This window comes from Hibiscus syriacus, unplaced genomic scaffold (assembly GCF_006381635.1).
Source record: "Hibiscus syriacus cultivar Baekdansim isolate YM2019G1 unplaced genomic scaffold, ASM638163v2 tig00111837_pilon, whole genome shotgun sequence".
Lineage (NCBI taxonomy): Eukaryota > Viridiplantae > Streptophyta > Magnoliopsida > Malvales > Malvaceae > Hibiscus > Hibiscus syriacus.
This window is the reverse complement of record NW_024063194.1, coordinates 4,545,422-4,567,258: the sequence shown is the minus strand read 5'-3', so window position 1 is coordinate 4,567,258 and position 21,837 is coordinate 4,545,422. Positions and strand designations below refer to the sequence as shown.

The 21,837-nt window shown below is 34.1% G+C and overlaps 1 long non-coding RNA gene and 1 pseudogene across 1 annotated transcript; both read right to left on the bottom strand.

Moving 5' to 3' along the window:
- Window positions 1-6,874: 6,874 nt before the first annotated feature.
- On the bottom strand, window positions 6,875-7,630 carry LOC120171878. Its single transcript, XR_005520908.1, has 2 exons — window positions 7,152-7,630; window positions 6,875-6,967 (listed from the first exon to the last, which is right to left on the bottom strand). It is a non-coding gene; the product is annotated as an uncharacterized LOC120171878 (long non-coding RNA).
- Window positions 7,631-20,895: 13,265 nt separating this feature from the next.
- On the bottom strand, window positions 20,896-21,481 carry LOC120171905 (annotated as a pseudogene).
- Between the last annotated feature and the right edge of the window lie 356 nt (window positions 21,482-21,837).

Genomic DNA, 21,837 nt, shown 5'->3' with positions numbered 1-21,837 from the left:
GCTTTCTTAAACATGAAGATTTGTTAGGATTTGAATATTTAAGCATTTTTGGGTTTATACTTAAATTCATAGTATGATGATGAATTTGATGTAAATAAGACGTTTTTATATCACTTTATAACTCTAAGTAACTCTCTAAAGCTTCAAAACATGTTTAGAAATTAAACTATAGACTTTATGGTGATTTTTAAGTGTTTCATGAGCCTAAATAAACCATTTCTCGGTTCAAGTATCGATATTGGGATGAACAATATCGATATTAGATGAATTTGGGTAAAAATTAGGGTTTCAAAGGGGAGTATCGATACTCTTGGGGAGAGTGTAGATACTACACCTACAGTATCGATACCGAGGGTTTCTGGTATCGATACTGGGCTATTTTTCAAGACTTCGAAAATATTTTTGGTATCAATACTCATAGGGGTATCGATACTTGACCCTATGGTATTAATACTACAAGTAGTGTAATATCCCAAATATCGAGTTAGTGACCAACTTGTGAGATTTTATAATTCAGTGACTAAATTAAATAAATTAAAAAGTTCATAGACTTAATTGAAATATTTTACGTAGGATGGTTTAGAAAACAAGGAATAATGAAGGACATATTGGTCATTTGAGAAAAGAAATAATTAAAAATTGGTTGTGGTTATTTTATAACCACTTGGAGTTAGAATTTGGTGATAAAAAAAGTTTTAGACATCTCTTCATCTTTCTTCCTTCTCCAGCCATGAACTCTATAAGCTAAGGTGAGTTTTCTTATAAGTTGATTATTCAGTGAATTTAAGTTTGGTTTATGATCCTTAGAGGATACTTAAGCTTAAGGAAAGCTTAAGTTGTCTTAAAACTATAAGATGAAAGAGTTAGGAAGGATTAAAGATAAGGGATCTTTAAATGAAATCTTAGAAGAGAGGTAATAATTAGATTTTTGAGATCATAATTAAATAGCCAATAGTGAGTATAAGAAGTAATAAGTATTAGAAATGAGTTTGGATTAAGTTGAAGAATTAGTAAGATTCTTGCTTTCAAGAATTTGAGTAAGGTGTTGAAGTTAATAAGGTGTTAGAATGATAAAAGATAGTTAAAGTACTTGTAGTTGGGTTTAGTTGTAAGAAATGAACTTTAAAAATAAAGATTAAGTGGTGTGTTGATAATTTTCGGGTGTTGGGATATGTTATGGGTTGGTAGTATCGGTACTCGATGAACAAGTACCGATACTACAAAGCCATTATAGGCTATAATATTGCGTAGGTATCGATACTGCATGAACTATATCAATACCCTAAGGCCATTTTAGACAACATCTTCATGGGGTATCGATACCTAAGGGAGAGTATCGATACTAAGGGTATCGATACCATTAGAACAACATCGGTACCATTTTTGAAATAAGGATCACAGAATAGAAAATGGGTATCGATCCCCAGAGTTAGGGAAGTATCAATACCATGCATAGGGTACCAATACTACTCAAAGTAGAAAAGCGAATTAAGCCTCTTTTTCAACTTGAGTTATTAAGGATCGAATTATGATATTTAGGTTTTTGATATACGTATTAAATGTATGGTTATGTAGATACCGAGCATAAACTCGTTCTGGAATAATTGACGAGTAAGTTTGATCGAGGGAAAGACAAAGAGATATAGGTGTGTTGCTTGAGATAGTGAGACTAAGGTGAGTGCACACTTATTGAATATACATAGATAGAGTAATATAGAAATTAGACTTATGACAAGTCTATTTTCGACATAATTAGTATATGATTGCATAAGTAGAAGCATAATCATGAATGGTATGGTGTAACCATGTCTTAATTCCATTGCATGATATGATGTATGACATGAACTTATATGATATGCATTATAAGATTATGATCTAAGTGATTATGTATGAAAGTTTACATGAACTATGTGATTAAAACTATGAACTTATGTTTATGAGATATATATAACATGTGAATTATGAAAAGCCCATGTTATATAAATGAGAGCTATATGTATAATTGGCATGCCAATAATCTAGGGTTCTACGTGGTCCTTCAGGATATATATATAATCCTTTGGAACATATATGCGAGTCTTTGAGACACATATTTGGTCATTTGGAGTATATATATGATTCTTAAGGAGATTTCTATGTGGTCATTCGGGACATTTTATATGGCACTTTGGTGCATTCCTACGAGGCACTTCAGTGCATTTCTACGTGGCACTTCGATGCATTTTATACGAGCTGTGGTGACAGCATTTATACACAACCTTAATGCACTCATATACCTTAAGTTCTTGATATTGTATCATGGGCTAATAAAAGATATAATATGAAATAACATTAAATATTGTGATAAGTTACTATGCGTAAAATGCATGATTAAGTAGTTTGCATTGAATAAATACATGATTTCATGTTATTACATTTCATTATAGTATCATTGTATATATTGTGCCTCACTAAGTCGATGAATGAGTGTTTCACACGTAGGATCCAAGAAGTTAGATGAGTAAGGATAAGCAACTGGGATAGCATTACTCCTTTAGATATCAGATCAGAAGCAACTTAAACAATAGGTTATTTTGTTATGGAAATCAATGTTGGCATGTAATCAAAAGTTTAAGTTGTATATGTTCTGATTATTTTGTGAACTTTTGTACCAAACTTATGTAAATTATTTGATTTATTAATATAAGTTTAATTTTATACCCTTTTGTACAAGTATATTGCTTTGAAAAGGTCAATGTAACATCTCAGACTCGTATTTGGGTCGGGTATGGGTTGGGGGTGTTACAAGTAGAGTATCAATACTTCCCAGCTTGGATGATTAGATTCGACCCGATTAAGGCCCATAAGAGCTAAATATAATCTATAATGGTAGAACGTAGTTCGTGAGGGATGTAAATGGCCAAAGGGGCCCAAGAACACTCGTATGAGGGGCTATAACCAAAGTAACCATAGCATGCGTAATACACCCAAATACTTTCAGCCGAGCACGTAGCGAGTATCTAAGGATGAATGATCATTACAGAGGGTGTACCGACAAGCAGTATGATGTGATGATCAAATTATGAAATTGAGAGGTTGCATATAGAAAGAATGTCAGTGAATGGTGAATGTACAGTTGTCCCTCCAATTCTAGGGAGAATTGAGGGAAAATGTAGTAGGAGTGAATAGGGAGTCACTACCTAATCTTGAATTTGGAGTCAATTATCAGGCCAGTTAGATACAGACAGCGAGCAATCATCATAGAAATCATCGTGAACTCATGAAATACGCAGAGACTTCTCTAGGGAAAAAAACTAAAATACATTTAAGCAACGAACGACCAGAATATAAAAATTTAATAATTAACAGTAATAACATATTAATAAACCTTCGTATAACGTTCTAGATGATAGAACGAGCGAAGTAGCAGCTAGTGAGGGGTTGACCTCACTTTAGTGTGTTGGGCTATACTATGGTATAGACAGACTACCTTAGTTCCCTAGTAGGGCATTGTCGGTGCGCGAGGCACTTCAGGAGTTAACTAGGACGCGAGGCCCAAACACTTGCGATGAGTGGGTTAGCGATGTCAGTGTTGCGTCGCCTTTGGGCCTTAGGTGTGCATGTATAGTTGCATCAGTCAAGTACAATAGAATCCTTAAAGCTTGGTTGAAGGCTTTGTGAGACCAAGCTAACGCTTCAGTAGAGAAGGAATTACGATTTCTATGTGACACCGGATTCCCCTCAATGATCTACCTGATGGCTATGTGAAGACCAGGAGACCATTCAACAGCTAGTGGGAATTGTACTGATGCTATGTGACATCGGGTTCCCTCTGTTAACTAGTATCTGATGCCTATGTGGAACCATATATTAGTCTGTATGGCATTCAGATAATGCATAGTAGAGTCAATATTGCATTCAGATAATGCATAGCATAATCAATGTCGTATTTAGATAATGTATATCAATTATAGATATTAGGGTTAGAGACCCTTTAGTGGTATACTCATAGTGAAGCCCTTAACATAGGATTAAGAAAAGTGTGAGACTCCCACCATAGTGATAGAATAGTTAAACTCTAAGTAGGTAGCACCTGATCAAGAACATGTATGTACCTACTTCTTAGTACTATGTCTTTAACATGCTTATATTTATGGAACTCATAATACTACTATAGTTAGCAGCGATTATACTGTTTGGTTTTGTAAGCACAACCATCGCATGTTTTCTGTTAGGAAGTCAGTAGTTGAGTAGTTCGTGGAGCACCGTCGTAGCAAAACTTCTAGCATCTCTGTCAGAGTACTGTACCGTAGCTTAGTGGACGTATATATTTATATGACCTTACTTATGTATTCAGATTTATGAGACAAAATTTGTATTAATTGGATTTAAATTGTATGTCATGGAGCTCCAGTTTATAAAATGTCTTATAACCGTTATTTATGTTTATTATTGATATCATTCAGAATATTTGAAAAGAAAATAAATAGGTTTTAAAAATCAGGGGTTGTCTCGGTGGCCCAATGTAACACTTTAGGTCCAATCGAATTTAGGGTGTTACATCAACTATTGAGGGTCTTCTAAAAGGTTTTCAAACTTAAATATTTTAAAAATTATTCCACACAAGCTCTTAAGAGATTCCGAACAAAGCCTCTTTTTAAGGAGTCTAGTCACCTATTCCTTAGCCAACTAGTCTATCATTTTAGGGTAAATTATACAAGTGTTTCTTTATATTTTTTGTTTGTTCGATTTTGATCACCAGTTCAAAAAAAGATCAATTTTGATTTGTTATGTTATAAGTCATTTTAGTATTGGTCTTTTGGTTGTTAACTCATAATAGAAGTTTGAGTTTACAATTAAAAAATAAAAAATCACCAAAATAGTGATTTTGGCTAGGTGTGTATTCGATAAGACGAATTTAACTCTTCTCAACACCAAGTTCATTAGTAATGTTGATACGCTCCTTCGTACCAAGTTCATTCATAAGGTGAAAAATGTTTGACTCGACCCGACTCGGAAAAAAAATATAATTTTACCTTATATATTTAGGGATATTACAATAATACCCCTATATATTAGTTTTCAATAAAATTCTTATTTTTATTGAAAATAATATTTTGTATTATTTTGGGTCGAGTCGAGTTTAGTTTTTATCTCAAAAAGTCGAGTCATGTTTGAATCAGGTGGAGGGTGTATATTTTTCAGGTCTGGTCGGATCGGGTGAAGTATGTATAACTTTTGAGTCTGGTCGGGTTGGCCCAAACCCGACCCGAGAATTCACTTCTCGCCATTAGCAATCACATGTCAAACATGTGCTATAGATAAGCCGCCAGATTTCTACCAGAACATGATACCACCTCAAACATTGATGAAAATTTAATTTTTTTTTTATATTTTAGATATTTTCTATAAATAATGTCTCTCCTAAAATTTTATAAATCCACCCCTACTCTAAAATATTATAAATTCACTACATCTAATATATATATATATATATATATATATATATCGAGTTTTATAATCTATATTTTGTACAATTTTTAACTATTAGTAAATTTTTAACTATTAGTTGCAAAATGTTGTTATTATCTTGTTTAAATTCGTAAAGCTATATAATTTAAGTACTTAAAAGGGTAAAGTGCACAATTTAAATATATGCTTGCCCATGTAACAAATTGATAGAAAAAAACACATTTATACAATTCTATCGGATTTTAATTTCAACTGTGATATTGTAAGTTCTTCAAGTCGAAGTGAAAATTTTTAGTTTGAAGGTTCAAAATAAAAAAGACGTATTAAATTATAGGGTAAATTATATTGTTCTTCACTAAAGTTTACTCTCTCTCCTATTTTACTCACCGTACTTTCAATTTTTCTATTTTGGTCACTGAATTTTACATATTAAATCATTTTATTTGCTCCTCTGTTATCTCTCTAACATTGTGATGACGCATCATTCTTTTATTATTATTTAATATAAAATAATTGAAAATATAAAAGATAAATTACACTATTCTTCATTGAATTTTACTCTCTCTCCTATTTTGATCACCCAATTATAAAATAAAACCAGAAGGTGACCGGATGCCACCACCGACCATCATTGACCAGGGGAGAATGTATGTGATTAAGGTGGGGAGCAATTGCATACCCATTATTTCTGAAAAATAATAAAATTTATTTTATTGCAGTAGGGAAAAGGAAAAAAAAGGAAAATTTGCACATCCATTTTTTAAAGAATAAGTGTAGACACCTGTTTTTGTCCAGGTTAAAAAAATGTTATTAAATTATTATTATTATTATTAAGTGTGTTTATATTTTTGTGCAGGTCAAATGTGACCCAATTATAAGCTACAACCCAGTTTAAGCCCAAGAACCGGATCCACTCAGTAATCCATCAGCAGCAGACCAACTCCCAGACATGAGTTGAGCCATCGATGAGCCATGGCCGAGCCATTGAGCCAACACTGACGCATTGATTTGCACAAATCATCTACAGTGATAGATTACCTGCTTCAATCAGCTAAAGTCAAGCAAATTAATGATTTCACCTAAATTAGTCAGTATCTTACCAAATACGAAGAAAATCAAGATGCAGCCATGAAGATTTGGTGAGAATATCAAGCATAAATTAAAGGGTGTTTGAACAGATTGAAGGAGAGGAGAAAACAGATTCAACACAGAGGGGAGGAGGATTCGGAACACCATTCGAGCAACAAGAAGTTCTGTTCCCAATAGTCGAATCCATCATCGTTGTAAGCCAGGGATTTTCCCTATATTTTTGTTTTCCTAATTGTAATACAGATTTAAGAAGGTATTTTCATATTTCATTTTTACTTTACAGTGTGTGTCCTTGTTTTTAAAATGAATGAAAAGGTGATAGCAAGTTTCTTAACTTTGTATATAGTCTTTAAGGGGGAGCCTTGCCAGTTTTGTCGATCGAAGAGGTAAACCCGAAAGAGAATCGAAAAACAGAGCCCATAGTACCCTTAGCAAGAACAACGAATCATATATCAGAAATAAAAATGAAGCAATACAATCATTTTTTTTGCTCATATCCGATTCACACAAGAAATAAAATCAATGAGAAGTTTATTTTTCATTTTTAAAGGCATTTTACTAATATAGTTTCAAACCATAAAATAGGAATAGAAGAGGCGTGGTCGGTTTACCTTAGTGTTTAAAGTTCCTTGTTAGAGTAGTTGTCCACTTCTGGTGTCGACGAGGTGAAGGGTCGAGAGTTTTTCCGGTCGTTTGAGGTGTTTTAGGTCTAGTCGGGGTCTTATACTTGCTTTGGTTAGTACTGGTTTGACTTCTAGGTCTGATTTGGAGATTGTAGAGGCCTTCTTAGAATTGATTTAGGGTGGATAAAGAACTGAACATCGTCGGTTTGCTCATGGTAAGCATGTGTTTCTCTCGTTTTCAGGGAGTGAAAGTCAAGGCTTTAGATCTACAGGGGTTGTTTGGCGTTCTCAGTGGTGTTTAGAGATTGGAGCTTCATCGATTCATGGCCTTGGATGGTTTATCTTAGGTTTGATAATGGGTTTTAGGGCTATAAAAAGTTTTGACCAGCAAAGAAGAAGAGAACGGCGCATGAGAGTGAAAAGAAAAGGGGAGATGGAGAAGAACGGCGCAGAGGGGGTGTTTACAAATAAGAATTACTACAAATTTTCAATTAAAATAATATGTATATTAAAGAGAAAATAACCTCAGTGACCAAAAATGCCTTATAATATACGATTTTAACCAACTTTTTTTGATTTTCCAAAATGACAAACTAAATCGCAATGCGATCGATAATTCGCAACGCGATCTCCGGTATCGCAAATCAGTTTCCAGATTCGCAACGTGATTCTGACTATCGCATTACGATTTTCCAAATTCGCGTTGCGACTTTCCTAATTCGCAATGCGAATATGTAAATCGCAATGCGAATACGTAAATCGCAATGCGAATACGTAAATCGCAATGCGAATACGTAAATCTCAATACGAATACGTAAATCGCAATACGAATACGTAAATCATAATGCGAATATGTAAATCGCAACGCGAATCTGACTATCGCAATGCGATTTACATAGCGCCATTCGTATCCAACGCGTATTTTTTTTCAAATTCCAAAAACGAATATATTAATATATCGGAACACTGAACCGTCCACAATATATCTCGTAATCGTAAGTCATAACCTAAAACCCTAAATCACAACTAAATGTCATCTCTATCTCTCCCTCTCTAAGGCAACATCCGTCCCCATCTCCGACGAAATCAATCCCCATCTCCAACGATATCAGTCTCCATCTCCGACGAAATCATTCACGGTCAGAAATGGAAAATCAACCACCGAGGGTTAGTTTTTTTAATTATTTTTATTTTGAAATTTTTGCATTATTATTAGGTTTTTCATATTGAAATTGATGATAAGTTTACTGGTGTTTTCAATAATAGATTAACCATTTCACTTAGATTGCTTATTATATTCATTCGATTGCTGCCAATACTGCTAAACTATTTAGTCTTTAACCCTGTGAAGTTAGTATTTGTCTTTGTTTTGTCTTTTGGTTGAAGTAATGTAATCCATTCAAGTTTCTTTCAATTTTAGTATTTGAAACCGAGAATGACTATCGCAATGCGATTATGTCATTATGATTTTCATTTCGCGTTGCGATAGTCAAATTCGCGTTGCGATAGTCATTTTCGTGTTGCGATTTTCATTTTCGTGTTGCGATTTTAAGTTTCAGAAACTATTATTCTTCTGCAAATTGAAACTTGAATGAATTGCATTACTTCAAACAAAAAACAAAGACAAATACTAAATTCACAGTGTTGCAAATTTAAGTTTGAAGAATAAACTACTACTCTTTATGTTTATTGTTCTTGTTATATCTTCACAGTGTAGTTTTTGGTATATCTAACTTGGTATGTTTATTGTTTTTGCAGAACTTTTATTCGGCTCAATTGACCTTAAGAAATAAAGTTAGCCTGGCCAAAACAATTGCGTCGAAGCTTTCACCTGCACAAAGAAAAATATTTGAGGATACTTGCTTCGGGCCATGGCTGAAAGTACAACATCCGGATGGAGATCCTATGTTGACCCATCTGTTTCTTCAAACCATGACTAGTGATCTACCAGAGACTATACAACGTCATGATGAAGAGATATGGTTTGATTTTCCACCGGCGTATACATGTTTTGGGCGGGATGAGTTTTGCTTAATCATCGGTCTACGCTTCGGACACGATGATGTAGATCGGTACACTAGACATATTACCCGCCTATCATGGTTTTCTCGGGTTTTTCCTGAGCTGTCAACGGAGAATTCGAATTTACACGTGGAAGACTTGACGAGATTATTGAATAATAAAGATGGTTTTACTCGGATGGATGACGTCGATGTTGTCCGAGTATGCCTTCTAATACTTTTACAAGCCGATTTTTTAGGCAGAGAGGCCCGACAACCTATTCCTAATGATCTAATTAAATTGGTAGAGGACCTAAATGCATGGAACCTGTTTCCGTGGGGTTCGTATCTATGGAAAGCTACATGGAATAAGTTGTCGTCTACCTTTGATGATCGGAAAAGTTTGCGTGGCGATGGTTCCAAATACACTTTGTCAGGCTTTATTTGGGCCTTTAAGGTAATAATTTTTATATAATGTTTCCAAAATTATAATTAATTCTTTAACAATTACTAATGTTTGTTATTATATTGTTTGTAGATTTGGATATTTGAGGTCTTTCCCGCCATGCAGACATATGCATTAAAAACTTCTAATGATATTCCTAGGGCTATTTCCTGGAAGAGGAAATGGTCCTTGCAGCAATGGGAAGATTTACTACCATATACTACAATAAATAATGTAAGTTAACACAAATACTACCATATGTTTATAAACAAGTTATTACTAGTACACGTTTAACTTTGTTTGAGCTTTTATATTGTTAGGAGGCCAACACTCCATTACAAAGGCTGACACCCACGGAAGCTGAGCTTGCCACTGATTGGTGGCAAGCTAGTAAGCATTTTTTTGATGGCACGGATGATGAGCAGCCACCACTTCGAGAGCCATCACCTCACCCAGAGCCATCACCTGATCGACCCGAATATACACCTCCATAACGAGAGTCATCACCTATTCTGTCACATCATCGAGCCTCCTCTCCACCATCACCTCATGATAGGCGACCGGAAAAGATGCCATGACGTTTATCTCCCTGTTCTCCACCTCCACGGGATGAGTTAGGGGAGTTACGTAATGAGGTCAATGCCTTGCGTGAGGAGGTCGGTACTTTACGCGATGATAATGGTGCATGGCGTGTTGAGGTGTCTACTTTACCTAGTGAGGTAGCAGCTCTACGTGAGATTGTAGCATCGTTGCAGAACGAGGTTCATACTCTAAGCAACAAGGTAAGTTTAATATTTTTCATATTTAACTTGATGATAAATTTACTCGTAATTTCACTTAAATTGCTTAGTAAATTCATTCGGTTACTGCCAATACTGTTTAACTGTTTATTCTTTAACCCTGTGAAGTTAGTATTTGTTTTTAGTTATCTTTTGGTTGAAGTAATGCAATCCATTCAAGTTTCAATTTGCAGAAGAAGAATAGTTTACTATCGCAATGCGAAAATGACTATCGCAACGAGAGAATCGCAATGCGAAAAGAAAATCGCAACAACAAAATCTCAACGCGAAAATGACTATCGCAATGCGGAAATGACTATCGCAATGCGAATTTCACTATCGCAACGAAAGAATCGCAATGCGAAATAAAAATTGCATTACGATTCTCTCGTTGCGATAGTCAAATTTGCATTGCGATAGTCAAATTCGCATTGCGATAGTCATTTTTGCATTGCGATAGTCATTTTCGCGTTGCGATAATCATTTTTGCGTTGCGATAGTTATTTTCGCGTTGCGATAGTCATTTTCGCGTTGCGATTTTAAGTTTCAGATTCTATTCTTCTTCTGCAAATTGAAACTTGAATGAATTGCATTACTTCAACCAAAAGACAAATACTAACTTCACAGTGTTGAAAATTTAAGTTTCAAGAATAAACTACTACTCTTTATGTTTTCATTGAACATGCACTAAACCTATATGTTGTCCTTTTAAATGTTTATATAAGTGCTTACTTCTGGAATGTTATCTGATGCATTTTGTGAACAATGATATAATAATGACTTGGGTGAATACCGTGCAAGTTTGAAATATATTTGTCTTTTTTTTCACTGTTTAATATCATGTCTGTTTATTTACTGATTTATGTATTAATTTATTTTTAGCGGTCCGCTAAGGTGGATGCTCTACGTCGCATTTTTCTTGCAAGACGAAGTTCACGCATCAGACGGCGTGCACGTGCCATTACGTCTCCGTTCACCCCAATAGTGCGAAGAATCCGTAAGAAAAAGCCTGACTCGCCTGTCATCGTTCAAGAGGCCTCCCCTATCATTCAAGAGGACCCTATCATCCCTCAAGAGTCCCCTCCCACCGTTCAAGAGGCCACTGTCATCATTGAAGAGGTCCCTCCCAACATTCTAGAGCCCGATTCACACGGCGTAATATATCGAATTATTGAGAAGCCCCCTCACGTGCCGGACATGATGGATGACTGTTGGCTTTCGTATAAGTTACCGGCCAGTACCATTCTGGCAGATGAAGTGGAGAGGAAACAACTACCGGAAACAATTCTGGATAATACCCTTTGGGCTAAGACCGCAGTTGATTTTTATCTACATGAGCGGAGCCAAGGGTGTTACGCTGACATATACAAACTCAACGATGATATGCATTTGTTGATTGAACGACCTTGGTGGGGTGTATTATTAGGGGTTGAAGACAACGGCTATTTCGATGGGGGGTAAGTCTTATATTTCAGTTTGATTATTTTTTTTTTTAAATTTATGTAATTTACTAATATATGTCTTTTTTTGTAAAACAACATATTGATGCATGGGTGACACGTCTTCTAATTGTAAAGAAATTGAAGAAAAATATAAAAAAAAACGCGATATACAATTATGCCGACGTCTTTTCACGTAGTTCACTTGAAGAATCAACGACAGGAATCATATGTGTTAGCTAATGGATAAGCTAAACTTTATCCTGCATGGTGGGTGGTCGATAAGGTTAGTATTTATTTGTTTAAATATTTTAAAGGTGTTCATAAATAAGTGCACAATTTGAATTATTACATTTCGATGCAGGTGTTTATCCCTGTTTTGGAACGTACTCATTGGATTCTCGTCGAGCTTTAGCTCCCATCCCTAAAGATAATAGTATATGACAACATGATAAATTACATATCATTGTCTGATTTGAGAGATATTATTAAGGGATGGAGCTCTCATTTGACTAAATTCTTGGATGCAATTAGTTATTGGACTAATTCTGGATACAAGAAGCCAAAGAAGTTCAATGTTACAGTTATCAGAGACGAGACCGCGCCACAACAAACGAAGGAAGCCAGAGGGGATTGTGGTCCTCTCGTATGCATGTGCTTGGAGCGTTTGACGACAGGAAGTACACAGTTTCTACCTCCCACCGATAGAGATAGAGGTGCAGTAGGCTTGTGGTTTTGGCATTTTATGGCTAGAACGATATATGCGAGACGCTGCCTACCTGCATCCGCGTTATGAAAGTGTCCATAAACAATTTGTAAGTCAAATGCAAGTGTTGTTAAACATATATACTCTTTTTGGTTTGAAAATGTTTGGTTAAGTAGCTAGAATTCAATAATTTGCTGTTTGTAGGTTTTAGATGTGTAGAAAGTGTTGTTGATTCAATGTTTGGTTTCTGCAAGTTAATCCTGAAGTGAGCTGCGTGAAATGGATGTATGGGTGCAAAAGTTGATTCAATAATTGATGAGGAAATAATTCTTATTATTATTTTTTGATTGTTTAATTGATTTGTAAAAGATGATTTGTAAATGTTGATTTGTTTAATTGATGTGTACATAATTATTATTTATGCTTGTTTAATTGATTGAAATGTAATAGTTGATTTGTTGATTTCAATCTGCATTATGTTGAATGCAAAACAGACTATCGCAAATCGGAAATGACTATCGCAACGAGAGAATCGCAATACGAAAATGAAAATCGCAACGCGAAACTAAATTCACGTTGCGATTTTCATTTTCGCATTGTGATTCTCTCTTTGCGATTTTCATTTCGCATTGCGATTCTCTCGTTGCGATAGTCATTTCCGCGTTGCGATAGTCAATTCCGAGTTGTGATAGTCATTTCCGTGTTGCGATAGTCAAATGAATGTCTAATAAGTGATAACAACTGAACATATCATAGCAATGTTCAAACTCAAGTTACTAATACGTGCCTAACTGAAAATGTTAAAAGTTCACACATAATATACACATAATACAACGTTTGCATTTAAAAATCACCTAAGTTAATAGTCCCAAAAGGTGAAGCCGGTTGTGATTGGGATTTTGATGAGGATCCATATTTTGGTAGAGGAAAAAATGATTGTGATGGCACTGGTGATCCACATGTCAACCTTGTATGACCACTTTCCTTGCACCGACTACATGTTGATCTCTTCTTCTCTTTACCCTTAGACGGTATACGATCGTAACTTTTTGGTCGGCCAGGTAGCCTTCTATCCATGGCTGGTGGCAAAACTGTTTGTAAGTCATCTGTATGTCCCACTCAGAGGGATGTGGAATAGGGTAGACAATCTCGACATAAGTCTGTCGATATATTTCTGTAGTGTAGCAATCCATAGCGTATGCGCTTGAATCATCTTGGTTTAGATGAAGAGCAACTTTTATAATATGGCCACACGGATAACCAGATGTTTGCCATTTTATACAACTACACATCTTTGCATTTAGATCGACAAGCCCATTTAAGTTATTATCCAGTACTTCAAACAAAGTGTTTAAACATGGTTCAACTCTCCATGACGTTGACTTCACAACACGTTTCGTTATCTTTTTTTCAATCCATGGTGTAACACGATGTTCCAATGTTCCTGTAAATTTAAATAAATAATACTTAGTAAAATATATGATAAGTTACGAATTTAAAGAAATAATACCTGCATGGTTTCTTTTCTTGTAGTATCACTGTTGAATAGAGGCTCGAAAAAACTCCATTAACATAGTAATGGGTAATTTCCGGGAATGACGACTTAGAGCGTTGATTGATTCTGCACTATTAGACGTCATGAAACCATATCTTGCTCCAAGTTGATGTACTCTTGACCATCTTTCAAACCCGACATCTTCTAGTGTTTGAGCACGCTGAGGCAAAACACGTCTTAACAGTTTATATGCTTATTAAAATCCATTTCCCGATAAGCTTTTACAGCCTTCCAGTATGTCCATTTGTGATTTTTTATACCAGCAGACCTTGATTTTAGTTTTCTATACAAATAAACACCACAAAGTCCATGAAAAGCATCTGGGAAACACCTTCTAACAGCGTTGTCAATTGAGTTTGCCATATATGATTGTCAGATTGCTAATAGGACCTATGCAATCCCTAAGATGCCCCATAAACCATGTCCATGAATCAGAGGTTTCAAATTTGCCAACCCCATAAGCTATTGGCAGTATCCCATTGTTAGCATCTATGGCTACTGCTAATAAGTTTACTCCAAGGTATCGACCTTTTAAATGTGCTCCGTCAACTATAATAATTGGGCGCATGCAAGTAATAAACGAACGAATCTACAAAATCATATACACAAGAAATATAATCATTTAAATGTGAAATGCATGTAACTAACAAAAATGAGTCAACAAAATTATATTGATTTACTAACCGCAGCACCAATGGCGATAAAAAGAAACTCAAAGCAGCCATCTCTATCTGTTTTGATATGAGTTACTGACCCAGGATTTTTCAGCTTTAAATTGTGACAATAAGCCGACAGTTGGGCAAACGATGCTTCTGGCGACCCCCTCAACAATTCCAAGCCATAACATTTGGCTCTCCAAGCTTGAGAATATGAGATACTAATCTTGAACCAAGCATTCATGTCAGTCATAATTTCATGTCCCCGATATACCCTGCCATTCAAAAACATTAACTCAGTCAGAAAACCACCCAACACCTTTTTGTTTGCCTGTCTATGGTGAGGAAAAACTTGGGTTCTTGAACATGTATGTTTATCAATAAAAGTCCTAACTTGAAACATTTTGTAATCTTTTATCCTCTTTGCAATCGTACGCCACGTACAGTTTTTGTCAATCATACACCTTGTTTCGAAACGATCTTTGCTTGATTTGTTAACTTTTAGTTGATAGCCATCTTCCACACATTTCGTATACAAAGCTATCTTAAAGTCTTCCTTTGTATCAAAACAATCATATTTCTTGATACGAATAATTTTTGGGTAACAATCAACTGCTATCTTTACCAACTCTTCTTCCGGTATCTGAAGTAATTCTGGTATATTCCAGTTATACTCCCGTGGCATTTTCTTCGGGGACTTTCCTTTGGGGATTTTTTCTTCTTCTTTTTCTTCTTCAAGGTTATATGAATTACAGAATGGATGTTCAACATGTTCATTTACAGTCGTAACTTCCTCCTCATTATCATCAACAACATCTTCCTCGGCAACGGCTGTTTCATCATCAAAATTCGGGTATTGACCAATATCAAAATCATTACACACAAGGTCTGTTTCTTCTTCTGAAAAATCATCAAATCCGAGTATTGAGCAAGATCAAAGTTTGGGTATTGACCAAGATCAAATTTCGAATACTGACTAGTACTCACAATTTTTTCTGGTGGCTCATCATCGTCTAACTGGTCAATACGAAAACCGGAATTTGGTGCTGAAAGTTGATTGGGATTTGGATTAGGGAAAGGTTGTGGGTTTTGAGATTGTGTTTGGTATTGGAAATGTGGTGAAACAATATTTGCTTGGTGATGAAATTGTGGTGGAACCATTAAATTTTGAGCACCATAAACTGGGGTTGAAAAACTTAGTTGATTACTACCCGCTACTGACCCAACTTCACTACTTCTAGGTTCAACAACATACAATGTAACATCATCACTTGAAACACTAATGTAAGCAATGAATCGTTCAACATCTTTATTGTTGGTTAACAAATAAACTTTACCATTTCTCTGATAATATAGCCTAAATCCACTTAGGGGCTCTAAATTCAATTTATTTGCAACACGTAACATTAGAGTTTCATAAGTTAACTTTTTTAATGACAGTTTTAGTTGAAGATTCATGGGTAAAGGCATATATTGTAAAACACCATGACCCTCCAAAACACAAATATATCCAAACATGATCAACATTAGATGATTTCAATATTGTAAATTAATTTACTAAACAAACGAGCTGCGAAACTAAAACCTGTTGCCGAATGGGGAAGGATGTCGTTGGATATAGGAACGGATGTCGTCGGAGAGAGTGATAGATGAAGATGGAATGAGTTGCGATTTAGGGATTTAGGTTATGAGTTGCTGCTGTTGCGTAGTTATATACCCAAAACATTTGTGTTGCGAAACTAAAACCTGTTGCGAGTTCAGAAATCGAGTTGCGAATTTGAAATTCAGTATTGCGATAGTCAGAATCGCGTTACGATAGTCAGAATCTCGTTGTGATAGTCAGAATCTCGTTGCGATAGTCAGATTCGCGTTGCGATTTACGTATTCGCGTTGCGATTTACGTATTCGCATTGTGATTTACGTATTCACATTGCGATTTATGTATTTGCATTGCGAATTAGGAAAATCGCAACGCGAATTTGGAAAATCGCAATGCGATAGTCAGAATCGCGTTGCGAATCTGGAAACTGATTTGCGATACCGGAGATCGCGTTGCGAATTATCGATCGCATTGCGATTTAGTTGGTCATTTTGGAAAATCCAAAAAAAGTTGGTTAAAATCGTATATTATAAGGCATTTTTGGTCACTGAGGTTATTTTCTCTATATTAAATCTCTAAAACTACATCGTATGGGTGTTAGGGAGATACATGTTTCGCTCATGGGCTATCTGTTGTGTGAGCCATTTAGGTTTTAATTGCAACTCATTTTAGTGCTAAAATCGAGTCTTTAATGTTTTAATTTGCTTCCATATTTTACGCACATTTAATTTCAGTCCTAACTGGTAATAAATTTAGTTTCTGCTTATTTATACATTTGACTCTTAATTTTGCATGTTTCTTTTCAATCATATGCATGATTATGGTTTATTAGTAATGTAGGGTCTGAAATATGTAATCTTTGTATTAAGTGGTCAATATTTCTTTAATTTGCTAAGTGTTATTCTTTAAATCCACTAGCTTTTGTTCTTTTAATTACTGTTCTTTTAGAGGATGTAAATAATTTGTAAAAGTTTTGGTTAAATTCATGGATTGAGTTGTTAATGTTGGTTTTGTTATGCTTTAGTCACTCAATTATAAGATATTATAAAATGTATTATTTTTACTTTAGACCCCTCTCGGTTTATTGTGTAACCTTTTTGGTCACTTTTATTGTTTTAAAATGCTTTTTATTTTGTTTGGTTATGATAATTAATTTTGCATGATTTTCATTTTTGATCATTAAAAGCAGAATATTATTAATTATTTATTACATATTTAATTCTTGATTTGCCTTTAATATTATTCTGATTGTCCTCACATTTTATCTATGTATATTTGGCATGATTGCTCGGGTGATAATATTTCCATACGAGATATATTAATATACATGTTATACGCGTATGAATGCACTCTTGTTTTTAGTATACTTTTCCAATTGTAAATAGTTTTGACTTCCCTTAAATGAAAATTTACCTATTATAATTTAGCCTAATAAATTACTTGTCGATTCACGTATATATTACATTAATGGTGTTTGAATATTCAATCTAGTATACAAAGTCTCAATTTGTTGTACGAGTGATACATGATATATACATATATTTTAGATTATTTTTTTATTAATGATAATTGTATAATTTCTATATGTTTACAAATAATATGTATGTAAATATATTTAATTTATACATATAGTTTTAGGGTTTATTTCAATATTAATCCTTTATGATGATGATTTGTTTTATGTCAGTCACATTGTTTATTATAGTATAACATTAGTATTTTTACCCTAATTTTATTTTATTTGTAATTAAGATGGTCAAGTTTCTGTCCAATAATATTTAGTCCCTTAAGTCTTTGTTTATGTTATTTTGGTCTTTTAATTTTTTTTATTTTTACTATTCTAGTCTTTTAAATTTTTGTTTGTGTCATTTTAGTCCTTTGATTTTTTATTCTTGATATTTTGATTCTTAAAGTTTTTATTTTGGACTTTATAAATTTAAATACTTATTATTGTTATTTGAATTTAGGTTTGTAACATTTATTTATTTTTATTTCAGTCTTTTGAATTTCATCTTTTAAGTTATTAATTTGAAGTAAATTAATTAAATTTTAATAAATGGATCATAATTTAATTTGATATTTGATTCAGGATTTTCACCATTTACGACAACGTATAAGCGACTCAGTACCAATTTTGGGCGCTGTGTGGGTGCTAATCCTTCCCCACGCGTAACCGACTCCCGAACCAGTTTTAATCGAATCTTTGGTAAATGCAGACCAGCTGTTGTCTTAAAACAGTTTTTCTTAAAATTGTTTTTAAAAGACATTTTTAGGTATTCGACCTACCTAACCCAAAGGCCGATGGCGACTCTATCCAATTTTATCCAAATTGATCCAAAATCCCCCATTTTCCAAAATTAAAGTCGTAACTGTATTTTAAACAATTAAATGATTGTCCCCGCTGAAAAATGGTTACGACAATGAGTATTAAATTTTGAACCCCATTTATTAATTTTTAGACCTACCACTGTCATTGACCGTCGTAGATGGTGACTGTTCGATTCCAAATTTCATGGGTCGCTTTGCTCGACACTTTGAGTCTGAATCCGACGTTCATTTTGTCAGAACTTGCTCCGAAGTCCACGAATTAGAGATTGAAAGTGAGGAAGTCGAAACGTTTTAATTGAGATTCACGGATTTTGAGATATGTTTTTGGTGAAACAACCACTAGATATGGACTCAGGGGATCGAGACGAATCGACCCATGAATTTTGAGACTGAACGACCACAATCAACAATGGTAGATGGTGCTGACGGTGGCAACCGACCACCTTATTTACAAAGTAGAGAGAAAATAGGAGGAAATAATAGGATTCGAAAAAATGTTGTTTTGATGTATATTTGAGTTTTTCAAAACGACTTCATTTTTATGTTTGTGTCATGTCATAACACGATTAAAATGTTAACGGTTAAAAGTACAATGAGAAAATAGGAGAGAGAGTAAAGTTCAATGAGAAATGATACAATTTATCATAAATTATAATATCTTTGATCAAAAAAGTTTTTTAATCATATTTTAAAAATTTCTTTTATTACACAGAAAGATTGTGTTTAAAAAAACATGAAAGTTTCGAGAAAACAATAGAGGTTGCATACTCTTTAGTAGGGCTGTAAATGAAACGAGTCAGATCGCGAGCTACTCGAGATCGACTCGGTCAAGGCTCGATAAATACTCGGATCGAATGAATTCGACTCGGTCAAGGCTCGATAAATACTCGGATCGAATGAATTCAACTCGAGCTCGAGCTCGACTCGAATTCTTAACAAGCCGAAACGAGCTACTTGATACTCGACTCGAAAAACTCGTAAACAGCTCGAAAATATAATATATTAAGATTTTAGTTTTTAAAAATAAATTATTAATAATATTAACATTTATGTGTTGATTTTTTAAGAATACAGTAAGGCTTTTATGTATTTAAGGTTTAAGTTCGAATTTGAGTTTGAGGCTTTAATCTAGTTAAGTTTAAGTTTTTTTTTTCATTTCGAGCCTTTTCGAGCTGCTCACGAGCTTTGATTCAAGATTTCAAGTTCGAGTTCGAGCTTAAAAATTTTAATCTCGAGAGTTTTCGAGTCGAGTCGAGCTCCATTTCAGAGTTTTCGAGTCGAGTCAAGCTCAGCAATACTCGAGCTCTACTCGGCTCGTTTACACCCTACTCCTTAGATCAGTCCTTGATTATTTAGATAAATATTATATTTATTAATATAAAAACATTATAATTTTAGACAACCAAAAGAACGTTTAGTTTGAAATTAAGACCTACAACATATATAACTAGTTAAGCTAATGCTAAAGGTCTTGCATCATATAAAATACCTGTCGTATATAATTTAAATAACTAAGGAGATGCCATTGCCAAATTTATATATTGGAAAGCTTTATATATTTATACTTGATTCTTTGATATAGGATTCTTCTAGCCCATACTATCTCTTTCTCACTCGTCATTTCATTAATTAAAGTTGTAAATAATCCTTGTTCTTCATGGGGGAGTTCAAGGATTTGCTATTGATATCAAAGTTCCGCAACATTAAAACATCTTCGACGGTGAATATACAGTGATGGATTCAGAAATATTTTTAGGGTAGATATACACATTTTTTATTGAAAATTTTCAAATGAAGTGAACACAAATAAAATTTTAGGGTGGACACCTATAGTAAAATGAACAACTAATATAAATTTTTTTGTTTTACACAAATTTAGAATTATTGGATAAGTGGAGATAGATGATTGAGATTAACAGTAAGAAATAAAAAATTATTCATTACTAAGAAAACAATAATTTAATCTCAGTCTTTTATTTTTATTTTAAATATGTGTAAAATTAATAATATTTTAATATCTTGAGATCGGAGATTTGATCATGTTTGCACGTTGAGAGAGACTTGATGAGTGGATCAAGATGAGTGATTTATTATAATAATAAAAATATATTATTTAATGCCTTGATTTTCTAGTCATTGAACTTCAACTAGGAACTTTACTAGTTAATAAAGATAGAAATGCAAAGAAAGATAAACAAATGAAAACAGCTGAATTTAAGTGTATCTATTGCATAAGCAAACTACGGATGATGGCAGCTTGGGCAGTGTCGGTTGTAGCTAGTAACTCCGATAATCTTTCACTAAGATCATCCACCTCTCTTTGCAACCTTCTTATGTAGTTGCAAGTTTCTTGCAACACTTTCGCTGCTGGTACCTGCTCAAAACAACTACATCTAATTATCTTTTGTTACATAGGAAGCCCTCAAGTCCAAGGACAGAGTTAGGATTGTTGGATAAGCTGAGATTATCTTATTTTTTTCCAATAAATATGTTATCATTTTGTACCGTTAATCTCAGTTATTTATTTTCACTCATCTAACGATTCTAAGTTAATGTAAAATTAAAAGATTTTATACTGTGTAATTAGATCATATCACATATATATATATATATATATATAGACAAAAGTAGCAACTAGGGTAGAAAGACTAGTTGAAAAGATATACGTACCTTATGAGAAGGGGGTTTTCGAAGCTGAGGAAGAAGTTGGTGCAATTTGGAAACAAGATTCTTGAATCACTTGATTGCCTTGATCTGGACCTTCTGCTAGACATCTTTCTTAATTACTACAGAGCTGGTGAAAATGCAAAGTAAGAGAAAGGTGAGACAATTTGCATGAGAGAAAAGAGCCAAGTGTTTAAACAGGGTTTCTGAGAGATAGAAAGAAAACAAAGGGGGGGAAAGAATCCAACTCCCTTTGGATTCGCCTCACTGTCTTTCTTTCGGTATATTTCCCAATTTCTTCAACTTTGTATCAATTTTCTGTCACTGCCTCAGAGTTCACACGCAATATCATGTACTTTTATTATTATTATTATTTAATAATACGTTATAACTATAAAATAATATTTTATTAAAAATCTTTCTAAATATTTGATAAGTAACATATATCTTACAGACAAATCAGAAACGGATCTATATCGATATATAGAAAGGTTGTAACCCC